This window comes from Chinchilla lanigera, unplaced genomic scaffold (assembly GCF_000276665.1).
Source record: "Chinchilla lanigera isolate Chin_1 unplaced genomic scaffold, ChiLan1.0 scaffold00004, whole genome shotgun sequence".
Classification (NCBI taxonomy): domain Eukaryota; kingdom Metazoa; phylum Chordata; class Mammalia; order Rodentia; family Chinchillidae; genus Chinchilla; species Chinchilla lanigera.
Genome location: NW_004955405.1, coordinates 30,557,166 through 30,568,782, shown reverse-complemented (window position 1 = coordinate 30,568,782; position 11,617 = coordinate 30,557,166). Strand labels below are relative to the sequence as shown.

Genomic DNA, 11,617 nt, shown 5'->3' with positions numbered 1-11,617 from the left:
AATACAAACTGGAACTAGAGATACAAGATTTAAATCAATGCTTTGTCACTTAATATCTATGGTACCCTGGAAGTTACTTAACCTGCTTCTCAGTTTCTTCATCTATAAATGGAAATAATAACAGTATCTGCTTCAGTTTTAAGTGAGTGAATATCCATAACTGGAACAGTATCGGCCACATATTAAGTTCAGTATTTTCATATAGAAAATATCGGTGCTATAACTACTATAATAACTGCTACAATCATTACATTTCATGATACCAAGAGCTCTAAGAGAGGACAATTTTCAAACTGTTATTCTATCTGCTATGCTAATATATAATTTATAATCTACTTACAGGATAGGTCTAATACATAGTGGCTAGCTACTAAAATCTATTTAATTCATAATGGAACCAAGCTATTCACTACAAGTACAAACCTGAATTCTGGATCTTGGTACTGTTTAGTGCAGAAAACTGAGATGCGAACCCCTCCCCACATACTGGGTCAGCCATGAGAATGTGATGAAACAGGGGGCAGGGTGAGTCTCCAATATCGGACTGCCTTTCTGTGAGCTTGTCCTAACCTTCTAACGCCATGCTTCCTATGCCCCAGATACCTGATATCCTAATTCCATCCTGATTTTTTATTATAATACTCACTAGACCAACTCTCCCCTCACATCTGTTCTTCAAAAATTAATTACTCTCTAGGTCTTCCCAGATATATGTGAAAAGAAAAATGCTTTGAAAACTTTTATGGCTACTTGTATGTGGTTAGTAACATGTTAAGATTCTCAGAAGTATTTTTCTCTGTAAAATAAATTATTCAGACCAATTATGGAAAATTAATGCAGAATAACAAAGCTAAATGGAAAAATTTAACCACTCTTAGTCACTATAGAGCCTTTTTCTGGAAGAAACCTTTTTTGAGATTAAAGAAAAAATCCATTAGCACTATTTTCATCTTTCTCTATCTTTTTTTTGTACCGGGAATTGAACTTGGAACCTTGCGCTTGCCAGGTAAACACTTATGCCACTGGGCTATATCCCCGGCCCTTGTTCTCTATTTTTGAAATAATATTTCATACCATTATTTTAATTGATAATCAGATATTTATAGGATAAAATGTGATATTTTGACATATACACAGTAAATCAAGCTAATTAATATATCCAACACCGTACACGCTTAGATCCTTGTGTGTGAGGATTTGAAATACACTCTCAGCAATGTTAAAATCAGAATTACACTGTCAACTCTGGTCATCATGCTGTGCAATAGTTCTCAGAAACTTATTCCTCCTGTCTAACGGAAACTCCGTGTCTTTAACCACTGTTTCCCCAACCATGCCCTACTCCTGGCCTCTGGTAATCACCATTCAACTCTCTGTTTCTCTGAATTTAACTTTCTAGACTCCACACATGAATGAGATCAGATGGTGTTTGTCTTTCTGTGCTTGGCTTCTTTCCCTAAAAATAATGTCTTCCAGGTTCATCCATGTTGTCTAAAATGGCAGGATTTCTTTATTTTTTAAGGCTGAGTAGTATTCAGCATGCACATATACTCCAATATCATTACCCATTTACCTATAATGGGTACTGAGGTTGACTCCATAACTTGATCATTGCAAATAATGCTGCAGAGAAAATGCAGCTATCTCTTCAGCACGCTGATTCATTTCCTTTGGATAGACACCAGTAGTGGGATTTCTGGATCATATGGAATTTCTATTTATAGTTTTTCAAAGAACCTCCACACTGTTCTCCATAGTGACTGTACTAATTTACATAATATAGTATTTTATAAATCTTTTTTCCTATAATAGTTCTATGGTAGCAGAAATCCCAGTGTTTGAATGAAGAGAGGAAAGAAGGGGGAGGGATGTGCTTAGCCATTTGTAGGACTAGGATGAGAGTGTGTGCATGTGTGTGCGTGTGTCAGTACATGTGCATATATACCGTACGTATATAATGTTTTACTTCTTAGAGGTGCTACTGGTAATAATTATGCTGATTAACTTCTTTCCTTTATTTTACTTTTCTTTTGGTTTATGCTATGATTCTTCACCAGAAATTCACTCTTAGTCAAAATTTGGAAACTACAGAGTTAATTCCTAAGGCCAATGGCAAAGTCAGGGATCATAATTGAACCATATCGGTTTCTTGAGTTTCTCGTAGTTTTTATTTTCTAGCAAAATGTCTCTTGCCTACAGAAAAGTCAATGAATTAAACCACAGATTTCATTTTCTGACTCCCAACAAAAAGGATTTGGGGCGATTTCCATCAAGAACATATAAAACCATATCAACATTCAAAAATATTGAGTCTAAGCCAGAAAACTATAAATAAAATAGAAATTCAAGATCAGTGAAAATAAACACAGGCATATAGACCAGCGTTGTTATGGCTGAGCTTCCAGTTTACCTCTGATTATCTCAGAGGCCAAAAACAAGACAGGAGCAACATCCATTATAGTTATTAGAAAGAACACACATTGTTTCCATCCAGAAAAGCAGAGTGCTGCCTTCAGCTGGGTCTCAAGATGTTTTGCAAATGAGCTATAACTTTGCAGCCCCAAATAACAGAGTTAACAACAACTCACAGACCTCTGGCTAGAATTCAAACTGTTTAGGAGTTCCCAAAAAATTCCATTAAGCAACAAGTTCTCTGGAAGGGTAGGAAGGGCTTGTGTTCAACTTCCAGGAGCTGTATAAGGTCACTGTTCTCTAAAACCTTGGCTACTACAAAACGGTTTACTCCTAAAGAGTTCAGATTACTTTTAGATATCATGGGATCTTTGATTAGAGGGCCCAATCTGGGAATTGAAGAGGAGAAAAAAAGCGAAAAACTATTTTTGGATTGTGTTTTGCTTTTCCTCCTAAAATGCTATTTTCCATAGCAAACATCTCTTTTCCAAAATTTCCCTCCTTCCATAGTAATGAAGGTATACAATTTTTAACAACTATATTGAGGTAAACTTGATATACAGTAATCTAGATGCATTTCATATGCTTTTATACATGTACACAACCATGAACCAGTCTGGGTAATCAAGATAATGTACATATCCATCATTCTCCAAAATCTCTGCCTGTCCTGTGTCATCCCTCCCTCCCACCACGTCCTCCTCCTCATCCCCAGCAATCACTAATATGCTTTCAATTTTTAAAGCTATATACTTTTTTAAAATATTTACTTCACATTATTGTTTGGCCTATACTCCTTAGCCATTGCCTGTACTCTCTAAATCATTCAATCACTCTTTCTTTCTCTAAAATTATAAATGTTTGAACTCCAAAGCCTGTCTTCTGGTTCCCTCATGCTCCAGCAGAGCCTGCTATATCAAGGTTGTATGCATAGCCTCCCGTGACACAAGCTTCAGCTTCCCAGGTAATCCTCTGAAGATAAACCACCAATATTTCTTAGTCTCTGCTTCGGTACAAGCACAGACTTCACCTCTCAGGGAAAAACTCTGACAGCTCTAGGGAATAAGACTCTGTCAGTCAACACAGTATGCGGAAGAGAGAAAGACTGAAGAAGATGGGTAAAAACATGTATTTCACTCGGAAACAACTACCGACGATAAGACTGCAGAAGGCCAATTTAACGAGGAAGAGGCAAGATCTGTGACACGCAGTGCTAGAGGAGCCCAGGGAGGAGACACATTTCCATTTTGCAACAATCAAAGCCTCATCATCATAAGGCAAATGACGACAAGGACTACAAGCCATACAGCTTCCTTCTCATATACCCTGCCCCCTGGATTCCCCACACCAGTTCTGTAACTCCATCAGTGTTACTGGTAAGAGAAACTTGAGCTTAGATAGGTTAAGTGACTGCTAAGGAGAGGCAGAGCTGGGGTTGGAGAGCATCTTCGGAGTCCAATGCCACTGCTGTTTCTGGTGGAAGAGGAACTTGTCAGGGACCTCAGACGCTCCATTTAAAATCAAGAACATCATTCCAACAAGGGCTGAGCGACGCAGTTGGTAAAGAGGTGCTCATGCTTCATGGAAGTCCGTCTCTCTACCAAACGCATCACTGAGCCCTTGTCAGAATAATGAGGCAATCTTTTTCTAGTTCGTGTAGTTTTAAAGAACTTGGTATAAACGTACTTCTCGTGAAAGTCTTCTGAGAGTGTATCTTATCTGTTTCCTTTCATTGGAGGAAATCTGTCCTTGAGCTCGACAGAATAATATTTAAAAGGAAAAACAAAACAAAACTTTGCAAGCTAAGTGTCAGGCCTTACTTGAGAGAGAGCTTGACAATAAACATGCTGCCTGCTACAAACAAAACTACTAACGGGCCACGCTGCCCGCTGCAAACAGAACTGACGGCCATAAAGAAATGCCACACTGGACATACAATACCTTGAAGCCACAATGTCCAACACTACATGCACACTTGCTCTGACCATCCTTACAACTCTGACCCCACACATTGCATCCAGATTCCTTGGGCTTATAAACCCTGTTCCCAAGCCCTACAAAGTCTGGACCTTTCCTCCATACCACTTGTTGCTATCACTCCGCTTTTAGCCTGCCTGTACGTAGTGGAATTAAATCTAGCCTTTCCCTCACTTGAGCCTATCTCCAAGTGTTTCCTCATGCACCACCTGTAGCACTAGGAGGTAAGTGTGGGCTCTTCTGGCAGACCTACTATCGCATATGTATGAACACCATTCATTTCAAAGCAACTCTTCCTGCTGGGAAGCTATAAATATATGCTAGTGATGTTGGCTTCAAGGCCAAAAAAAAAAAAAATTGCAGAATGCTTTCTTTGGAACTGCCTTTCTCTCCAGAACCAGTTTATGTGACATACAAGAAAAACCTGCCACACTACTTTATGATGCCGGCTTATTTTTAATTAAATTTACTCTACGGTGGCCATCACCTATGAGGCTGACATAGTGGTAAGTGACTATTAGCTAGGCTCCTAAATCAAAGTCACTTTCTAAGAATAAAGACCAGCAGTTTAAGAAAAATCTGCAATAAAATGAGGGCTTTAGAAGCAAAATCTAAAGAGAAATTTTTTTTGTTTTCTGTTTTCTGAGACAGGGTTTCACTATGTCATTCATTCAGGCTGGGCTTGAACTCATTATGTAGCCCAGGCTGGCCTCGAACTTGTGGCGATCCTCCTGCCTCAGACTCCCAAGTGCTGGGATGACAGCTGTGTACCACCACGCCCAGCTAAAGAGAAATTTCAAATATATCTCAACCAATTACATTACTGAAAAACGTTTTAGCCTCCCAAGATGAAATTAGACACAATTCTGCCCAAACTACCGCCTAAATTTTTTGAAAAGCTAAGACAACCCTGTAGGTAGTAATTCCATTATGTCTTACCCATGCTTATATTACACCCTTGGCATTATTCCCACACACGGTAGGACATGTAGTAAATGCTTTCTAAAATAGACTCCCCCTGGGAGTAACCAAGCTGTAGAATTACCATCACAGCGGGCTGTCATCCATGTGACATTTTGCCTAAGAAGGAAAAGCCATCTTGCGTCTACTCATTGTTAAAGGTGAGGTTGCTGCTGTAGGGACTGTACCTCAAGACAGTAACCGACATTTCTACTTAACATCACTGCCCTCTACACCCACTGGCAAATGAGAAATCTGTCCATTCACATGGTGTCTCTTCATGACAAAAACCTTTATTTTTGAATAACTGAAGTATAAATTGAAGAGATTCAGACTCTATGAAAAAGCACAAGTAACTACCATTCTTAACTGTGAGCAACTGGCCATCAAGATAAAAATGAAACAATTACAGTGGATCTATCTCTGCCACAAAGGGAGAGGAATTAACATTAAGAAGGCGCCTACGACATATTAAATACTAGACCATGTGTAGTCTTTAGGAATCCTACGTGACAAATACTACAGTTGTTATTTCTGCTGATACAGAAATTTGAAATTTTGAAGCATTATAGAGAGATATACATATAAGCTTACATATTTAGTACAGGGTAGAGCTGAAGTTTAAGCTCAGGTCTGCCAAAATCCAAGGCGCTATCCCTTACCTCTAAAGCACAGAGTTTGTATCAGAAATCTTAGAAGGCCACTGACCCTCTATATGGGACTCCAAACGGTGGCTTGAAAAACATTAACTGCCTGCCAAGGTTGGTAATATGGACTCTTGCACAGAACAGGGATTTGAACCTCCACTGGGCCAAATCCGTTCACTCACATGGGTTACGCGGGTAACGCACCAGTGTCTATGACCCCTGCTTCCTCTCCAACATTTTAAGGCAAAAACCAAAACTAATGTCGCACCTGCCCTGTCTCACCTGCACATCCCACAGGAATTTAGAATCTTAGCATTCTGATAAGGTAGGACATAATCACTGAGATCAAGAATGCCTTTTATGTTAGAATCTTAGCTCAGTGGGTTAAATGACTTGGTCACAAGCCGGAGCACCAGATCCATTTTTGTCTGCTTTGCTGCCCAAGTTCTCACTCAAAACCAGATATATGAGTTTGAGGTAGTGACCCGTGAAGTGAAGCATCACTATTCCTTCAAAATTCCCCTTGAAATTACCATCATGAGCCTGCATCTCTAATAAATACTGCTAATACTATTACAGAAAGAAGACCGAACACAGGAAGAACAGCACCAAGGAGGTTTAGGAGCAGTTTATTACCCCACTGGGCTTCTGACTAGGATCTCTCACTCAAAGAGTTAGAGCCCCACATTTCAGAGGTTTCAGAGCTTTTAAAGGGAAAGTGAGTGGGGAGGTACATAAGCAGATTCAGTGCATATGACTGGAGGGTTGGGTGACATCATGGATTGCTGAAGGAACATCTCAAACTACATTGTAAGGCTATCAGTTATACAAAGCATGAGTTATACAAAGGAAGAAATGTCCTATTACATTTTAAGTTACATTGCAAGGCCATCAGTTATACAAAGGCAGTAGAGACAGGGGTTATACAAAGAAAGAAATGTTCTATTGTCAGGGCTGCCAGACATGTCCGCCTGGTCTTGGCAGGCATCCTGAGCAGGCTTTTATTTAAAATTTTAACCTCCCCCTTCAATACAGCCAGGATTTCAAATTTGTTTTCTTTCATTCAGTGAAGGTATCCTATGGGTAAATCATTCTTAATCAGGCACACCTGTAATCACAGCTCTTGGCGCTGAGGCAGGAGTACTGCAAGTCTGAGCCCAACCTCTGTAACTAAGTGATTTAGCAAAAATTTGTCTCAAGGAAAAAAAGAAGCGCTAGGATGTACCTCAATGCAAAGGTCCTAGATTCAACCCCTACTACTGGGCAGTGGGGAGGGAGAGGGAGAAGGAGTGGGGCGGGGAAGGACAAGGAAGGAAGGAAGGAGGAAGGAAGGAAGGAAGGAGGGAAGGAGGGAACTCACGCTTATACACACCCAGTCTTGCTCCCCTATTGCTATTCTGCCAGGAGTTCCCACGGCATGTCTGGCTGAATGAAGACTGCTGAACAGCGGAGGGGCAAGGAGCAATGCCGAAGCCTCAGTGCAGCGGCTTTAACTTCTGACCCACAGGTCAGCGCGTGAGGAGAGGAGGAAGTCGCATATCCAGGGGTGACGCACAGGTCACGCACACCAGCGGGTGAGGCGAGGCAAGCCAACTGCCATCTGCAGTAGACAGGATTTTTATTTTCATTTCTGATGTTAGTCAGAGAAAATCTGTTTGAGTCATCTTCAATTATTACACAAACAGTAAAGCCTATCCCAATTATATAAGCTGGCAAAATCTTCTCTTTATTCCCAAAAGCACTACAGTTATAAAATTTATATTTTAAAACTTCTCTCAGACCAGAAAAAAAAATACCAAAGGGGGAAAAAAAAAGCTTGCCAGTTGCAAATTACTTTTAGTGGTGTTTGTGGCATACGCATTATCAAAGACAGTTCCCATTTTTTTAAGAAAGCAAAATACCATGTTGTATCATTCCAGTGCTTTCTATATGCGACTGCAGCTACTCATACGCATTTGCCAAAATATCACTGTTTGAGGTAAGTACGTCATGTTAGCAATGAGTTGTGCCTGAAGAGGTTTAGGATTTCAAAGTGAGCAGGGTCTGTATTTTCCTAATAAACTGATTTTAAAAATGGATATCTTCTTGAGCAGGGTAGATTTTTATTTTGGTATTTTTTTTGTATTGAACAAATGGTATTTGTTTGTCATTTCTTTTAATTTCGTGTCTGATCTGCTTTCCTTCTGATGGCCTTGGATGAATATTCATTGTGATGTCCTTCAGCTGTCAGGCAAGGTGGCTAGACCAACTAGCTTTCCCATTAGAGAGTAAATCACTCCGCGTTCTGTATCCTCGTATCAACTCTGTGAGACGGGCCACGTGTGTTCTATCAACCTCTTCATCTCCTTCTGCTCGCCTCCAGACATCTGTAAAATTGCAAAACAGAACTCCGGCACAGAACGGAAGTTTTGAAGGTGCTCCGAAAGCCCTTAGGGGGACAAGCATGGCAGTGGTGGATTATGGGTGCTCAGCTCCTTCCGCAGCCACTAAGACTACACAGTGCAGAGAGAACAGAGGCGTGGGGTCAGGCAGCCTGGGTTTAGAGCCCAGGTCCGCCTCTTGCTAAGTTAGTTGCGCAACCAGAGGCAAGTCACGTAAACTCTCTAAACGTCAGCCACCTCTGCTATAAAATAGAATTACCTCAAGTGCTAAACACAATTAAATATTGATAGGGATAGCACAGCACCTGGCATACAGTGACACTCAATAAATATTAGTAATATTTATTATTCTTCCATTCTTGATGCCCTCACTGGCCTCTGAGTATGGGTAAAATTTTGTCGTTCAGCTTGACTATATTTAGTACCTGATCCTTGAAGGAAACAACAATGTCAGATCATCAGTTTAATTTCCTAAGGCCAAGTCTGACATCTACAAGACATAAATCGTTATGTGAGACCAGCCATGAAGTACTGCGCTGCGGGTGTTTTGCAAAGTTCCACTAAACCTTGTAAAGCCGAGGGTATGAATCTCACACACCCTGCAGCAAGAATGCAGCAAGGTGGTGTGCCACCCCTCCCTGACTGATGACTGCTGCTCCTGACATCTAGAGCACGACACATGACAGATAACAGCAAGGTCTGCACATGCCCACAGGCGTACCCAGGCGTTCCAAAAGCCAAGATAATTTTTGCTAGGAAGCACAGCAAACAGTAGCACAGAGATGCTCAGGATTTCATCGACTGTCCTTGCTTTGACATTTTTAGAGGATTTCTTTGTTGCGATGGTCCTAAAAATATTTCACAAACACATGCAAAGGAAAAATCAGTCATTTTTCTCAGATCTCTGCTTCTAGTTAAAATCATTACCAGATATATGCTGTTGAAGAGTAAGCATAAATACTACACTTAAGCTTAACCAAAAGGCTGAGAAATGGTGAGCAAGCACAAATAAAAGTTATTTTTTGGCTTTGGGAATGTGACAAAAGTTGCTACCTATTTCACCTTTATCATTGCTTAGGTGTCTGTAACTGTATCAATAAGAATGGTATCTTTATCATTCATAGATGTAACTACTTGATCTATTCTTATTTACTTATTGTTTAAATTTTACCAATTAATAAACTAAAAATAAAAACTTCTTAAACTATAAAATCAATGGGTTACTCTTGGTAACCAGCATAAAATAATGAATAAAGACTCAGATTTGGGAGGCAGGCAGGTGGGTTTATAGGTGTTATGGGTTTCTTAAATGTGCCTCAAGAGCCCATCTGTTGAAGGCTTGGCTGCTACTGTGTGGAGTTACTGAGAAGGAACTTGGAACCTTAAGGAGGTGGGGCCCGTGGAAAGAAGTGAGGCCACTGGAGAAGTGACCTTGAAAAGAGCATGCTGGGACTTGGGCCCCTTTCACTGTGTCCCAGCCACCATGAGGTAGGCACACATCTTCTGCTATACAGCTCCCTCCATAATGTACAGTGCCACCACAGGTCCAAAGTGACAAGCGACCATGGACTAAAACCCCTGAAACCGGTAGCCAAAATCAATCTTTTCTTCTATGTTGATTATCTCAAGTACTTTTATCATAGAAGTAGAAACATGACTAAAAGAGTCAATAACTAAGTTAATGCTCAGGCATCATTTTCCTTGTCTGAAAATGAGAATAATGACTATCTATATTTGGAAGCCTTGTAGTGCCAGAATAGCCTAGTGGAAAACGTGGCTAGGTAAATGATTTTGAAAAATTTGCAGTAATAGAGAGAATGCAAATGGACGCAATAAGAAGAAAAGGAAAAGAGTAACTGTGACTCCATTAAACAAATAGTGGGGCTGAGGATATAGCTTAGTAGTGGCGTGTGTGCTTATTAGCATATACAAGGCCCTGCATTTGATCCCCTGCACTGCAAAACAAAACAAAACAATAGTGCTTATAATCTAGGCCTCTGCTAGGATTCTGCCTCTCAAAACTTGATTGTTTTCATCATGTAAAATGTCCACATACAACAAAGAAGAAAGAAAATTGTAAACAACTTCACCACTGAACTGTTTTCTTAAGTTGCAGAAGTCTTTTTTTAGAAGAATCTCAGGTAGCATATCAATTCATTAGTGAGTGTTTCTAAAACGTAAGACTATTAAAAATAGGGGGCTGGGGATTTAGCTCAGCGGCAAAGCACCTGCCTGGCAAGTGCAAGGTCGTAAGTTCGGTTCCCGGTACCGGAGAAAAACCAAAAAAAAAAAAAAAAAAAAAAGACTATTAAAAATAATCGCTGTACCCTTAACAGACTCAATAAAAATATCAAAAATCCCTTAACAACACATAATAACCATAGTATATTCCTTTGAATACTATTTTTAAATGTAGTTTTACAGTTAGCACGAACAAAGTTCCAAACAAGATTCATACCGCATTTGGATTATAGATGCTTTTAACTTGTAACAGTTCCCCCTCCCTCTTTTCCTCTTGTAATACTTCTTTGCAGAAGAAAGTGGCACATTTGTTTTGTTTGCTGTTCCTACATTCAGGAGTAGGCTGACTTCCAGCCTGTGGCATTCAACATGTTCCTCTGTCTCCTGTATTTCCTGTAAACTGGTAAAGTAGTTCCCTCATAATTGGAGCAGCTTTGTTTTCTCTGACTTCACTTCCTGACAGTCAACCATGGTCTAAAAAAAAAAAAAAAAAGGAAAATTCCAGAAATAAATAATTTATAAGTTTCAAGCTGCATGCCATGTCGAATAGCATGATAAAGCCTTGCATTATTCTGCACTATCCTGCCCCAGATAATTCATATCTATGCTACCTGCCCAACAGTCAGTAGCCATATTGGTTAGCAGACTGTGGTAATATCACAATACTTAAGTCCAATAACCCTTATTTTACTTAAGAATGGACCCAAAATAGTGATAGAAGCCATAAAGTGCTACTTTAGATAAAAAAGTGAAAGTTCTCTAATAAGAAAAGAAAAAGAAAGCATGTGGAGGTTACTAAGATCTAAGATAAGAATGAATCTTAAATGATGAAAAAAAAAAAAAGAAATTTGTGCCAGAGCTGGGGAGGTATGATAGTTCAGTGGTAGAGTACCTGCACAGCATGTTTAAGGACTTGGGTTTGAGCCCCAGCATTATAGAAAAGAAAAGGAAATATTTATGCCAGAAGGATGAATACAATACAATGAGATATTTTAAGGG

At 39.8% G+C, this 11,617-nt stretch overlaps 1 protein-coding gene across 8 annotated transcripts in view; it reads right to left on the bottom strand.

The window, feature by feature from the left end:
* Socs2 (suppressor of cytokine signaling 2) overlaps positions 1-11,617 on the bottom strand; it is a 273,894-nt gene that overhangs the window by 55,067 nt on the left and 207,210 nt on the right. For 2 of the 8 annotated variants that reach the window (XR_001235628.1, XR_001235629.1), the window contains exon 5: positions 7,369-8,362. The exons of the other annotated variants lie outside the window; for them this stretch is intronic. The gene's annotated coding sequence lies outside the window, so the exon portion shown is untranslated. The remainder of the gene's footprint in view (positions 1-7,368; positions 8,363-11,617) is intronic. 8 annotated transcript variants of the gene reach the window in all.